The 13,613-nt window shown below is 33.3% G+C and overlaps 1 long non-coding RNA gene across 1 annotated transcript; it reads right to left on the bottom strand.

The window, feature by feature from the left end:
- Positions 1-585: 585 nt before the first annotated feature.
- Positions 586-6,210, bottom strand: LOC143075308 (uncharacterized). The gene is made up of 2 exons (XR_012978286.1): positions 5,378-6,210; positions 586-3,099 (listed from the first exon to the last, which is right to left on the bottom strand). It is a non-coding gene; the product is annotated as an uncharacterized LOC143075308 (long non-coding RNA).
- Positions 6,211-13,613: the final 7,403 nt, after the last annotated feature.

Raw genomic sequence — 13,613 nt, forward strand, 5'->3', positions numbered from 1 at the left:
ATCTGTAGCCAAATAAAATTATTGCTTTTTCATTAGATACGTATCAGTTAAATAAAAGGAAAATCTAATCTGAAAGTCCATAATCACATGGCAAAATCAAATGACAAAAAAAATAAAAAAACGAATGGACAAGAACAGTCAAATTCCTGAATTGGTACAGGCATTTTCAAATGTAAAAAAATGGTGGATTAAATCTGTTTTTATAGCGCTACACCTCTCACTTTGATTACAGTCTCATCAAATTCCGTTATATTTACAATGATGCGTGAACTAAACAGACATAATAAATAAAATAGTCAATGGGTACAGCAGTCATCATCTTGTAACAATTTGAAAAGGAACAATTTAACAGAACGCAAAAACATCTATCTACAAACACATTCATTAATTCGCGTGTCTGACGTCTGAAAATTTTATACGTTACATATATGTGTTGTTTAATGTATATATACAAACAATTTTTTAATTTTCACATGGGCGATGTTAGAATACAGGGTGAAAAAAATCAAAAGTATGTAAGAATCAAATTCAGAATTTGATCATGATTTTAAATTATCCAAAAGTTATTTTATACACAACAAAACATAGAATATATATTTATTAAGATATAATAAACTAAGATACATACTACATGATATACATACAATAAAATAAACATCATTTGGCGTTTATCCGTCTCGGTTGTTGTCACAGTGATTGATTAATTCCCAAGCTTGAGAATAATATCAATCGGAAGATCTGAGTTCATGCTTGAACTTCTGATAACGATAGGACACTAACTTTAAGTTCATGCTTGAACTTACTGATGGACCTGTTCTTGTTTATGACTACAAGCATTCAGATCAAAAACGTCAGTGATAGAAGTCCATGCATGGACTGACGTAAGGACTGACTTAGAACAGGGATCTGTTGTTAGTTAGTGTCCGGAAACTTCTAGCACGTGTCTGGTCTATTTAAAATTTAACCAAATTACTGCTATAAGTCCCATTAACTGTGACAAGCAACCTATACATCAATAACTCTGCATCAAATTTGGGGAAATTGAGTTAATAATAACGAAAATATGCCAAAATACAGTTGATGACTGGTATTTAAAGGAGACAACTGAACCCCTAATGAAGATGGTTACTGTAAATTCAAATTTTACTGAGCGCGTATGGCAATGACAAATTTCGCATTAATAGATGATACTTATATTCTACAGATTTTCTAAAATCGCAATGATAAATGCACGCATCAATTCTGAATTTACAGTATCTTTGAACAAAGATTTGTAACTATGTTAATATATCTGAATATGTTAATTGATATACAAATAAACTTAGTATCAGATGCGAATAGATGAATAGCAATTAAAACGTCCATCACTAATCGTTAATCAGTATGTAACTCCGGCGTGCTGGAAAACATGGAAATTTTTTAGTGATAAGCATAAGTGTTCCGATTAACTACTGTCTATCTCAGCGGGTCGTGAGAAAAAAATGTTACGACTTGATGAAATCAAATGTTCTGCTTGACCTTAACATAACTTTCATTAACATGTTAATGTTCTCTGCATCTGCTATGCTATCATGTTCTTTTATCTACATAATTAATTAGTAAGTTCAAATATCAACACAAAATCGGGAGCTGTCATACTACTATAACTTGGTTTAAATGTTTAACCCTGTCTCATTCATTGAAAATGGTACATCACTGATAGCGATTATAAACGAATGCATATGTTTAGCAATTAATATACACATAATAAATGTAGACATAATGAAGACAATGATACGTCAATATATTTACATAATATGGGGATTATTATGCCCAAACACTATCGAAACACACTTTAAACCAATATCAGATTAAACAATGGGGATTATTATGCCCCTGAAACACTGATCAAAAACGCAATTGATGTCGTTGTGTTGACCTCATAAACACGATGAACTCACATGTGGTAATGAAACAGTCTATATATACTCTAAGGCACTAACAATATTAAATCAAGATAAAAACGTATGCGATTAAAATATTCCTATGTACAATAAACACTAAATCTTCACTCGACTAATGCTTGTTGAGCTTGCTGTATCGTTGATAAAGATGTTCTGATATAGCGAGTATAACACTGTGAACTCCACCGTCCGAGTGTCTGAATAAGGTGATCTTCAATTTTTGAACCTGCTGTGGTACTTGCTCCAATGCGAAAGCTGTGACCATTATATAAGTCTGAGTTGTATCCAAGTACGGCAAGTAGATTTTTTAGAGAAGAAATGAAGTAGTTTCGTGTTAAAGCTTTCCTATTTTCCATCACAAAGAAAGCGTCTTGTGATTTACTATCTTTGAATTTCCTAGTACGATAGTCCATGTAACGTTCCAGAGATAAGACTGGACAAACAGAAGCTCCCGACGCAAATAAATTAATATCAACACCTTCACGAAATGGGTCTGTTTTCGAAGCTTTCAAATGAAAGGTCACTTTATCCTTAAGAAACCGGATATCTTCGATACTCACATTGCATTCTGAATCAAACGAATGTAATACTGTAAATTCCCCACATCGAAGAAATCCAAAATATGCCGTGACACACGCTGCTTCCAGAAGAATGTCTACATACGGCGTATAATACCCTTTCCTCAAAAACTGACAGATGTCCTTGAGTATCGTGAAGGTAATTGGCAGTCTAGGTTTTGTTGATTTTTTCTCATTTTTCTTTATTCCTCTATATAACGCATCGAGTCGATAAAGTTTATCAGAACTGTCGCTAAATATTGAAGTCTTCCCATTCTCTAAGTATTTATATCGTATCCCACATATATACATTTTAATAGTTGAACATTTCAAATGCAAGTTTTTAAAACAATGCGTAGCGAAATGAATAAGAGATTCTTCAGTTAACGGAGGCATGTCTGAATTAAGCCAAATCACTCCAGTCATTCGTAAAAAGGTTGCATAGGCAGAATACCCACACTCATACTGTGAACGTGTTCTGGGAGCTATAGAAGTTTTGAGTAAACAACTTACACTATTAGTCAATTCCACATTACGAGTGAGAAGTGCGGACAAATCATGGCTTGTAAATCTGCTTCCGGCGCTTCTTTCCGGAACGTCTGAAAATCAAATCGAGAAAGTGAATCTGCAATCACATTTTTAACACCAGGGATATGCTTACTTGAAAATGTAAAATTGTTAATTGCAGCTAACCAAGTGAGTTTACGCATTAGTTTCATAATATCTTGCACCTTTGATCGTCCTTTGTTTATAATATTAACAGTAGATTCATTATCACAATGAAAAACTATTCGTTTTCTCGTCCAATGTTTGCTCCAAAGTACTGCCGCCACTACAATTGGATACAATTCTCGGAAAGCCATAGACATATCCGAATCAAGTATATTTTGTAACTCTGGTGGCCAAGAACTACAAAACCAATGTCCCTTGAAGTACCCCCCAAAGCCAAGTGTTGAAGCAGCATCTGTATACAATTCGAAATTCGCTGCATTGGTAGTGAAAGTATCATAGAAAAAGGAGACCAATTCCACTGTTTCAGAAAAATATACCACATCTTTAAATCATCTCGACATTCGGCTGACAGTGTAACATAGTAATTGAGATTGTTAACTTTAGTCGATAGGTTAATGAGATAAGTTACAAAAGTCCGTCCAGGTATAATAACTCTCGCGGCAAAATTGAAATGTCCCAAGAGTTGTAAAAGTTCTCGTTTTTTAATAGAATGTCGACGTAGAAATGTTCCAATGAAATAAATAATGCGTTCAACTTTATCTTGTGGAAGTCTAGCTTCCATCTTATCTGTATCTAATATAATTCCGAGATACTCTAGTGTGGTATGTGGACCTACAGTCTTTTTCTTAGATAATGGTATATTCAATCTATTAAAAATTAAAGTGATAAGTGCCATAGTTCTTTCTCCTGAAGTGTCTGATGCTTGAACAGTTCAAAAATCATCAAGCAGATGAAGTATAACTGGAATATTGTAATTGTTCTTGGCTATCCAACAAATTGCCACTGACAAGTTGTCAAATATTTTAGGTGATGATCGTGAGCCAAACCAAAGACGCACATATTAGTAATATAAATTTCTCCATTTGATACAGTATAAATGATTCTGATCCCTTTTGATCCCTAATTGCTTGAATGCATCGGCAATGTCCGCCTTATTTAGTATTGATAATCGTCCGAATTCTTTAATTGCGTTGATTGCATCATCTATTTTAACGTATGACAGCGAGCATTGCTCTTTATCGATTAAATCGTTAATACTAAAATGATCTTGACTTCCATGTGGAGACGACAGATCAACTATTAACCTCTTTTTTCCTGAATATTTGCCTTCCACTATACCTATTGGGCTCACACGATACCTATCAAAAGGGAGCTTTTTAAATGGCCCAACTAGATAACCTTTATCGACCTCTTGTTTAATTATAATATCAACGCTGTCTGGATTTCGGAAAGCTGATTGTAGATTTTTACATTCAACTGTTGGTAATTCTGTTTTCGACACCATGGTATCAAAACCGTTTGTTATACCTTCTAATAAATATTTTACAAAATGTCTATCCGGATGTTTTTCTAATTCTTTTTCAAGGTTATTTACATTTATGTGAGAAAGTTGATAATCATCATTCATTTCGAGTCACCTAGATGTTTTAACGTTCGGCTTATCAGCAGTTTTGTTTTGATTACTAGTACTGGTATCCTTGTTGTTACCACATGTCTTAAAACCGTGACCTCTACTTTTACACTTAAGACACGTATGTGTAAACTTGCATTCTTTCCATTTGCATGTTCCATAATTGAAATTATTACAAAGGTCATGACCCTCTGCTTGGATGATATTTCTCCCATGCCTATCTTTTGATTTATCTACAACACGACCTTTCGTCGTGGCTTGTGGGGCGCATGGAGGAGTTTCTTGATAAACTTGTTTTTGGCAGAATTTCGTTGCGTGGTCGTTATCTCCACATAATTCATATTCTCTACTTTGTAACCCATTCATAACTAGATGTAATAGACGGTCTTCTACCTTTCCCCAGTTAATTGCAATATTATGTTCAATGATAGCAGTGGCGGCCTTAGCCGAAAACAATTTGTGGTATTTGTAAAATCTTTGTCCGTAGTTATAGGCTATATCATTTATATCGGCCTCGTATTGATCTAATTCATCTCGCCGTTGAGGATATACTTTACAGATGATATTCCTGAACTTCCTGAAGGCCTTATTGAACTCATCAAGGGTCAATGTTTTCTCTAGACGAGGATCCTTAGGAGCAGATAACTCTACAGTTAGCCCTTCAGAAAAGACAGTGCGTGTTTGGGGAACCTCATTTTTTGGATACAATAAAAGAGAAAGGTTTATATCCTTACCTTCTAGAATTTGCTTTCTTAAAGAAGTAGACACGTAGTCCATTTTTGGTAAGTCCTCTGCAAATACAATCCCTTTCGAAGTGTCAACTTGTCTTTGGAAGGTTTGTTCCGCATTTACAGAAGAGATTGGGGTAATGTGTCCGTATGTGGCTTGATATGCCGAGGTAAAGTCATAGTTTGACTTTAGATTCTGCAGACTACTGTTTGATGAAGCATCTTTATTGGCTAGAAGTCCTACAACCATAGATGACATAGCCGACATAGCTTCATTTGCCGACTTTAGTGCGGAAGTAGAATCCTTTAGCATGTCTGCTGTACGTGACATTGTATTGTTTTCATTTACTGGTTGGTCAGTGTCAACGTTAGGTTGGTCATCGGCAGCAACTGTCACTTCATCAATATTCCTAATACTTGATTCCATAGAACCATTTTGACCACTTTCTGTTGAACTTGCAACGTCCTTTTGATTGACAAAATACAGTTGTCGAATCATGTCTAATCTCCAAGTAGATTTTACTGTAATTCCCATACTTTTCAAATGGGTAACATACTGTTCTTTGGTCCAATGCATTGGATCATTTGGATCATGCCGCGCTGGCCGCTTTCGACTACTCATTGTGGAAAGATATTGATAGTCCAGTAAATATGAAATTGTGTATAAAGTTAATCATGTATGAAAATGAAATGATATTGAGTTTAGTCTACATAGAATCGACCACACTACTCCATTGCAATTTAATAATGGCATAGGTCACGTGCTGTATGACTTTACTCTTTATGCATGAGGCACCATAAGGTGCACGTGAAAAATAGTTTTGTGTGTATAAAACCAATTTATTTAGGTAAACCTATATAAATAACCCATAGAATTTATAAGAATCCAGAAATAGTTCATTCCACTACGCGATTGAATAATGTTGACGTTTGTGGTTCAACGTATTTTCTAATTCATAATAGAAATAAATTATAATGACATATAATAGAACAATATCATACTGACGGTTTCTTTTACAGTACAGAGTCACGTTATAAGAACAAAAGAAACACACAAAGTCGCATATACAAAACACACCAGCAAAAAATGAAATATAATACAAACACATTGACGTGATGTTTAAGTACCGAGCCACCTTATGACTAAAATGAAATAGACAAACAAACAAACAATAGTACATATGACACAATATAGAAAACTGAAGAATAAACAAAACGAGCCCCTCCAAAAACTAGCGGTGATCTCAGGTGCTCCGGAAGGGTATGCAGAGTAATGCTCCACATGTGGCATCCGTCGTGTTGTTTATGTTTAAACAAATCCGGTAAATAATCTAATTCGGTAGGTCACATTCATGAAGAGGACGGGGACTGGATTGTAGTTATGACGTAAGGTTCATATTTGATGTCATTTGTGAAACGGTTATTCCATAACGGTCATCCAACTCGTGATGGCATCCGTACAACATATGAAGGGATGATTTCAACTTCACTATTTGGAACTCTTTAATAGCTTCCGTGTAAGCATCAACCCTCTATCAAAAACATCATGATAGGAAATGCAAGCACGGGAATATCGTATCAATTGGGAAATATATACTCCGTATGAAGGGCTGCTGGAATGTTGCTACTTAGAAATGGAAAGTTCATAATTGGAAATCTGACATCATCTCTTCTGTGGTAAGGTGACAAGCAAAATAAAAAGACGGTTATTCTGTATTTTCCATCACAATAGTCTAATAGTCTTAAAATAAATAAATTCCTTCTTTCGTAGCCACGTTGTCTTTGAATAACAAACAAAAGTGCCAAAGGAGGGTGGCTAGGTTCTTATAGGTTTAGCCATCACATTTTGCAAGTCCCCATTTCTAGTTACACGTCTCTTCGTTTATATTTATGTAGGATTCTAAAGTGTGATGGTATTTAAACAAACATGTGATAATCTCGTTATGGATTTGAAATGGGGAATTTCTCCCTTGCCCGCTTCATACCCCTCTCCCCCTACAAAAACACCAACAAAAACACACAAAACCAAACCAATAAAAAAATCTAAATAAAGAAAAAAGAAATCTGAATAACAGAATTAAAACATTTAAAAATTTAACGACGTATGCAAATGAAATAAGAAAGAGTATTCATACAAACGTAAACACAACATGTGTGAATATATCAGTAGACACAAGTACTGAAAATGTGACACACTATGTTCTTCATTTTCCATCCCTATATCCACAAAGGGTAGATGCTTATTTACGTTGATATTGATTTTGTCAAAAAATAATGCAATAAGGTCACAAGGTGAATGAAAAAATGAAATTATCCCTACAAAGTATCCATTTAACACCCATTATTGCTTTATTTGTCTATAGATCTGCTAGGTGAAACGTTGTTGTACAAATATTTATACAAATTTTTTTTTAATTGATGGTTAAAGAATTAAGACGAGTATTTTATATAATAAAATATGTTTTTTATGCACACACCTTACATTTGTGTATATGAAAAAGAGTCATGAAACATTTTTACAAAATTATCAGAAATGTAAAAGCTTAATTAACATTTACTGGCATACATCAAATAAATCATTTAACCTTGTGAACATTTTAAAAGGAATAAAAATAGTGAATCCAATACATTGCCCCCATTGGTCCATGCACTCGTGTACATTTTTGTCCCTACCTTTGAAGAATGCATTTACTAGAATGAAGGATACTATGAAAAACACAACATCAATCAGTAACCCAAAAAATACAACAATACTGAAAACCACCATGATAATATACATAATAGCTACAATAAACAATTTGGTTATTAACAAATATCTTGCTACAGAACATTGTTCATTTTCCTGTTGCTGTAGACTTACATTTATCCCTGCAATCATAATTAACACTTTCTGTAACGTGGTTGTTGCTGATATATCTGAAATCAATCCATTTAAGATACAATTAAAACAAGTTACCTTCGGTTTGATCCGCATTATTATTGTCTAGTACATTATAATATTCAAGTGTTAAATATTTTGTAGTAACGAACCGCGTCTCATTTACATATAGTTTTTGGAATGATTAGACTTAAGATAAATTTTGAGATCAAATAAAACTTGCACTTCATTATTTAAAGTACGTCAGTATTTTATTGCAAACATTGACGATCGGTATTTTTACATTATTCTAACATTGATAAATCCTTTAGTTTTGATTTTTCTAAATTGTGTTGCTTTGAAAATATGTGGACCGTAATACTTGTCTGATATATGAAAATTATAATTTTTATATTGTATAGTATATAGCAGTAACAAAATCCATTTATTGGTACCGTTTATGTTGTTACAAACTCTGGGTCGATGGCCCTGCTGGAGACGGATAGTTTCCTCGTGTATAACCATCCCAGTAGCAAGTAGTTTGGTACTTGCATAAACATACGGATTTTGCGTTATGAAAATTTACTGTTGCAAAATGGTTGAAATTATTTAAAGTAAAGTTAATGCCAAGCCCTTATTCCTTGCCCGGTTCTCGCTTTGGCTATACTTTTTTGTCTTGTTGGGCTCTTCATTATTCGAATTAGTTATCAAATATTTTGGCCTCGAGCATCATTGAAGAGACATCTGGTTCAGACAATATTGGTGCCGTTTATGCTGTTACTATTGTGGAATTTTTATGCGACTGTCATATATTTAAGAGGTTTATCTAGCTATAAAATCTTGTATTTTCGACCATTTTCTACATTACAAATACCTGTACCAGGAATATGACAGATAATATTTATTCGTTTGATGTGTTTAAGCTTATAATTTTTGCATTTGATTAGGGAATTTCCGTTCTTAATTTTCCTCGGAGTTCGATATGAGTATTATTATACCTCTTACATTATTTTAATGAGCACTTTTAACTACTTTGCAGTCACAAATTGGAACTTTTACTTAATATAAAAGTTGACTATTTTTACAAAAATATTGCACACTATCCTTTGTTTAACGTAATCAAATTGATTGATTTTTTGTGTTTAACGCCACTTTTAAGCACCGCATTTAGGTTATTTCGTTGCGGCCAGGTTTGATTGTTGAAAAAAGCAGGAGTGCCCAGAGAAAACCACCGACCTTCGATACGAAAATTGACAATCCTAGTCAATTAAGATTGGAGTCGAGTGCACCCGTAAGAAATCCGGGTCTCATTCGGTTCAACGAGAGAAATTAAGTCTACATTTCAACACAAAAGGTGCAATCTATAGGGCATTATAATATAAAAATAAATCTATCAATCAAAGAAAAAAAATATAACTTTAGTCGGCTAAAAAATAACCCCGAATCGACAGAACAAATGAGTTAAAATTAAGGCAACTATGGTTTTCCGCTGTTCAAAACTCATAAATCGATTGAGAGAACATAAATCCCGGTATCACACTAAAATTAAAATACATCAATTGTATAGAGAAACAACAGAACAAAAGAAACACTGAAGTATAACAAAAAAATAAACGCCATAGCAAAATACATAGAAACGAACTATATATTGATGACAGCTACCATATTCCTGAGTTGTTAACATGGCATTTTTTTAACATGTTTTAATGGTTGGTTTAACTGTGTTTTATTTTGGTTTTATTTTGTTATTTTTTCTGAAGCCCAATGTTACATTTTTATGAATTTCATACGGATGTGAAGACATAATCCTCAATTTACAATTAGAAACGTATCTATCTATGGTATATTTTGAGCTTTTCTGGTCAAGGTTAATTCAGAATGGTGATTTGGAAGCATGAACATTATAAGGCATAGTTTTAGTTTAATACTCACAACTAATTTCAAACGACAACATGTCTGAATCAATTTCACGTTGTTTGATTACTGCTATTTTATTTCCTTTTTTTGTGTCTGTAACCTGAGAATTATGTTAAAAAGAATATTTATGATGCTCACTCCACAATTTAATCGAAATCTAATCTGTGCAGACGTTCAATACTTTGAAAATGCAGCTTTCAAGCATCAAACATGCGCGAGTGTAGTGATTGATTTTATCCTAAGTAAAGACATGCATTTAAGTAAACCAAAACTTACAGACTTAATGCCTTTTTTCTCAAAAAAAATAAATTATGTATACAATGACCTGGCAGTTCAATAAATTTCTAAATATTAACGAGAAAATATTTTATCATGATATAGAATTAAAGTTCCTGGAAGACAGTTTCACCACAATCACAAGTCCAAGCATTAAGGTTTGAGGACGGACACACGTTGAATGAGGAATAACTCGAATTGAATGTAACAGAATTGCAATCAGACCGGATGTGGGTTGTACATAAATACATCAAAAACACCAGGACTTACGTTCTGTCTACAAAAAACTCATAAGTAGCGCAGGAACCGATAAAAAAGTTTTAAACGTTGTTATTTAAAGAATATACCATGCTTAAAATATTGTACAACAGACACTTGTTTGTCCGTATAAGACTCACCTGCATAACTAAATGTAATCACATAGAAACCTAAAGAAGTAAAATCAACGTTTAGAAGTATTTAACAACATTCCCGAGAAAAATACAAAACAAACTGTGCCAAATTACGCCAACAGTAATATACTCTTGTTCAATAGTCATAAATCGATTAAACTAATAAAACCGGTAAACAAACTTAACCCGAGGGAAACACATCAATTATAACTTGTATAAGAGGAAAACAAAGTAACAACAGAAACATTAACCTACAGTAAAAGCAAAATCCAACAAACATAGAAACGGACTGACATATAGATGTTACTTTATGTGATATTTTGGTCTCTTGTTTCTTTTGAGAGATGTCTCATTGGTAATCATACCACATATTCTTTTTTGATATGAAGATATCAATTGCCAAACGAGCGTCAGCTTAATTTTATAATACAATACCTATACAGGAAGTAAAATATGTTATGTTAACTTACCTCTGCATTGTATTCATGGTTCTTTGATTTTATGTCAAACTTGAAAATACTATTATGGTTGGCATCGCAACACAATATATAGTTAGACCTAATCAAATTCTAAATGATTATTTTTATGGGTATTTCCTTTGTAATATTTATTTGTTGACTAGATTATTTGAGAGGAATAGATAAAGGCATCAGTAGTATACCGTGTTCAATAAATCGTAAAGGATATACAACTCCGGGTCACTAACGAAAACCTAGGGAAACACATCTACTTTAACAGGAAAACAAGAGGAGGATAGGACCTTTATCGGGACTCCGCGATCAGGTGTTTTTAAGCTCGGGATTTCGGGATTGACCCTTTCGGGATCCGGGAATCCTTTTTATCGGATTTCGGTATGTCGGGATTTGCTTTATTTAAACTCGGGACCTCCGGATTTCGTTGTTTTGAGTCTGGGATTTCGGGATCAAGACCTCTCCTATCCCCCCTCAAACAACGAAACAACAAAGACAATGAAATATTCCCTGATTATCATTTAGCAGGAAAGTTCTTCGAAATGTTTAATTCCTCATCAAAATGTTTTGACTTTGGGTGAAATTCTTTTTCGGAGTTCATGCAGGTGTTGTTTGTTCTTTTACATTGACTTGTATTCCATTATGAATTTATAAGATAAATACATTTAACTTCTGTATCTCATTTAAAATTTTTAATAGAAACATATGATACAAAAAACAAGTTGATATTCGAATAATTGTTATAATAAAATCGCTTTACAAAAATGCATATTTTTGTGTTATGTGTTATAATCCTGTATGATTATGATCATATTTGTTGTGCCTGTATGGTGTTTTGTATTATATAAAAATCGTTTAAAGTTTATCATGTGTGATTAGGGATTATGAAAATATTTTATGATGGTTACTGACCCCTTTCTAACATATCCTAATTGAATACCATTCGGACTGTCAATTTTCATAATTCTTCTGCTGCAGCTCAGTTTAGTCAGCTTAACATCAACCAACAAGGCTTCATTTTCATCTCTTAAGAAAATTGACACGTCTTCTTGTTTGTGTTTGTCATATATGTCTTCTTTATTCATATTTGCGTCTGTAATTATATGATGTTTTAAGATAGTTAATTTCTTTCGGCCAATGATAACAATTGGATAGGTGAAATAAGAGAAGTAAGCCAGGGCATCCCGATCTTTTTTGGATTACACAAAATCAGTTAATGCACACTATTGTACTGTATTTAAGATGACAATGATGATTTTGCATACAATTGAAAGATATTTCTATCAACTTCTGTGGTACCAAATAACAAGCTTGTATTTTTAACGTTGTTATTTTTTGGTAAATTTACGGAAACCGTTATGAAATGTTGAACTATTTTAACCAAGAAATAATAGGTTTCATTAGCCCTATTTTGAAATAAAAACGGACATACATCAAAATGTTCCAAAAAAAACAAAACAACAAATATTCCGAGCTCCAAGAAAAATTTATAATAGCAAAATGAAAAGATCAAACACGTCCAACTGTCCAACTAATTTCTACAGTTTAATACAAGTACTATGTTGTGCTGTTGCATATATCTTAGATCTGGGAAAGGTACATGCATTGTAACAGTTTTTGTACAACTTCATGCGGGATATATTTGAATTAATATGTTGTGTTTTTGTAAACAACAGGTACATAGGAGCACATTGATTGTCTTTGATAAAGACACACACACAGAGAAACAAAAAACAATTATTGAATCTCTGGGTTTTCGATGAGCTTAATGTGCCGTAATGTAATGAAGTAATTGTATCTGACTAGTGTTTTACATAAGATTACACGTGACAGAGCATAAGTATGAACAGGTCAATAAAGCTATTGTTTGGGCTATGCCTTTTGTATTTTGAAATATATATTATAACAAAAAGATGTGGTATGATTGCCAATGAGACAACTCTTCACAAGACACCACATAAAACTGACAATGATAACTATAGGTCCCCATAAGGCCTTCAACAATGAGCATAACACATAGTCAGCTAAAAATGGGCATCGAAATTACAAATGAAAAACAATTCAAACGAAAAAACTAACGGCCTAATTAGATGTACATTTTTTTAGATGTACCACAGCAACAAACAATAACCACATATTCACATGCTCTTGATTTGGGACAGGCGCATACATACAACATGTGGCGGGATTTTACATGTTAGCGGAATCCCAACCCTCCAACTTATCTTGGACAGTGGTATGACAGTATTACACATGAAAAATTAAGTGATATAGGTTTTATCCGTCAGATGGATACAAATAAAAATACATTTAACAAAAACAGAACGGAT

Source organism: Mytilus galloprovincialis, chromosome 5 (assembly GCF_965363235.1).
Source record: "Mytilus galloprovincialis chromosome 5, xbMytGall1.hap1.1, whole genome shotgun sequence".
Taxonomy (NCBI): Eukaryota; Metazoa; Mollusca; class Bivalvia; order Mytilida; family Mytilidae; genus Mytilus; species Mytilus galloprovincialis.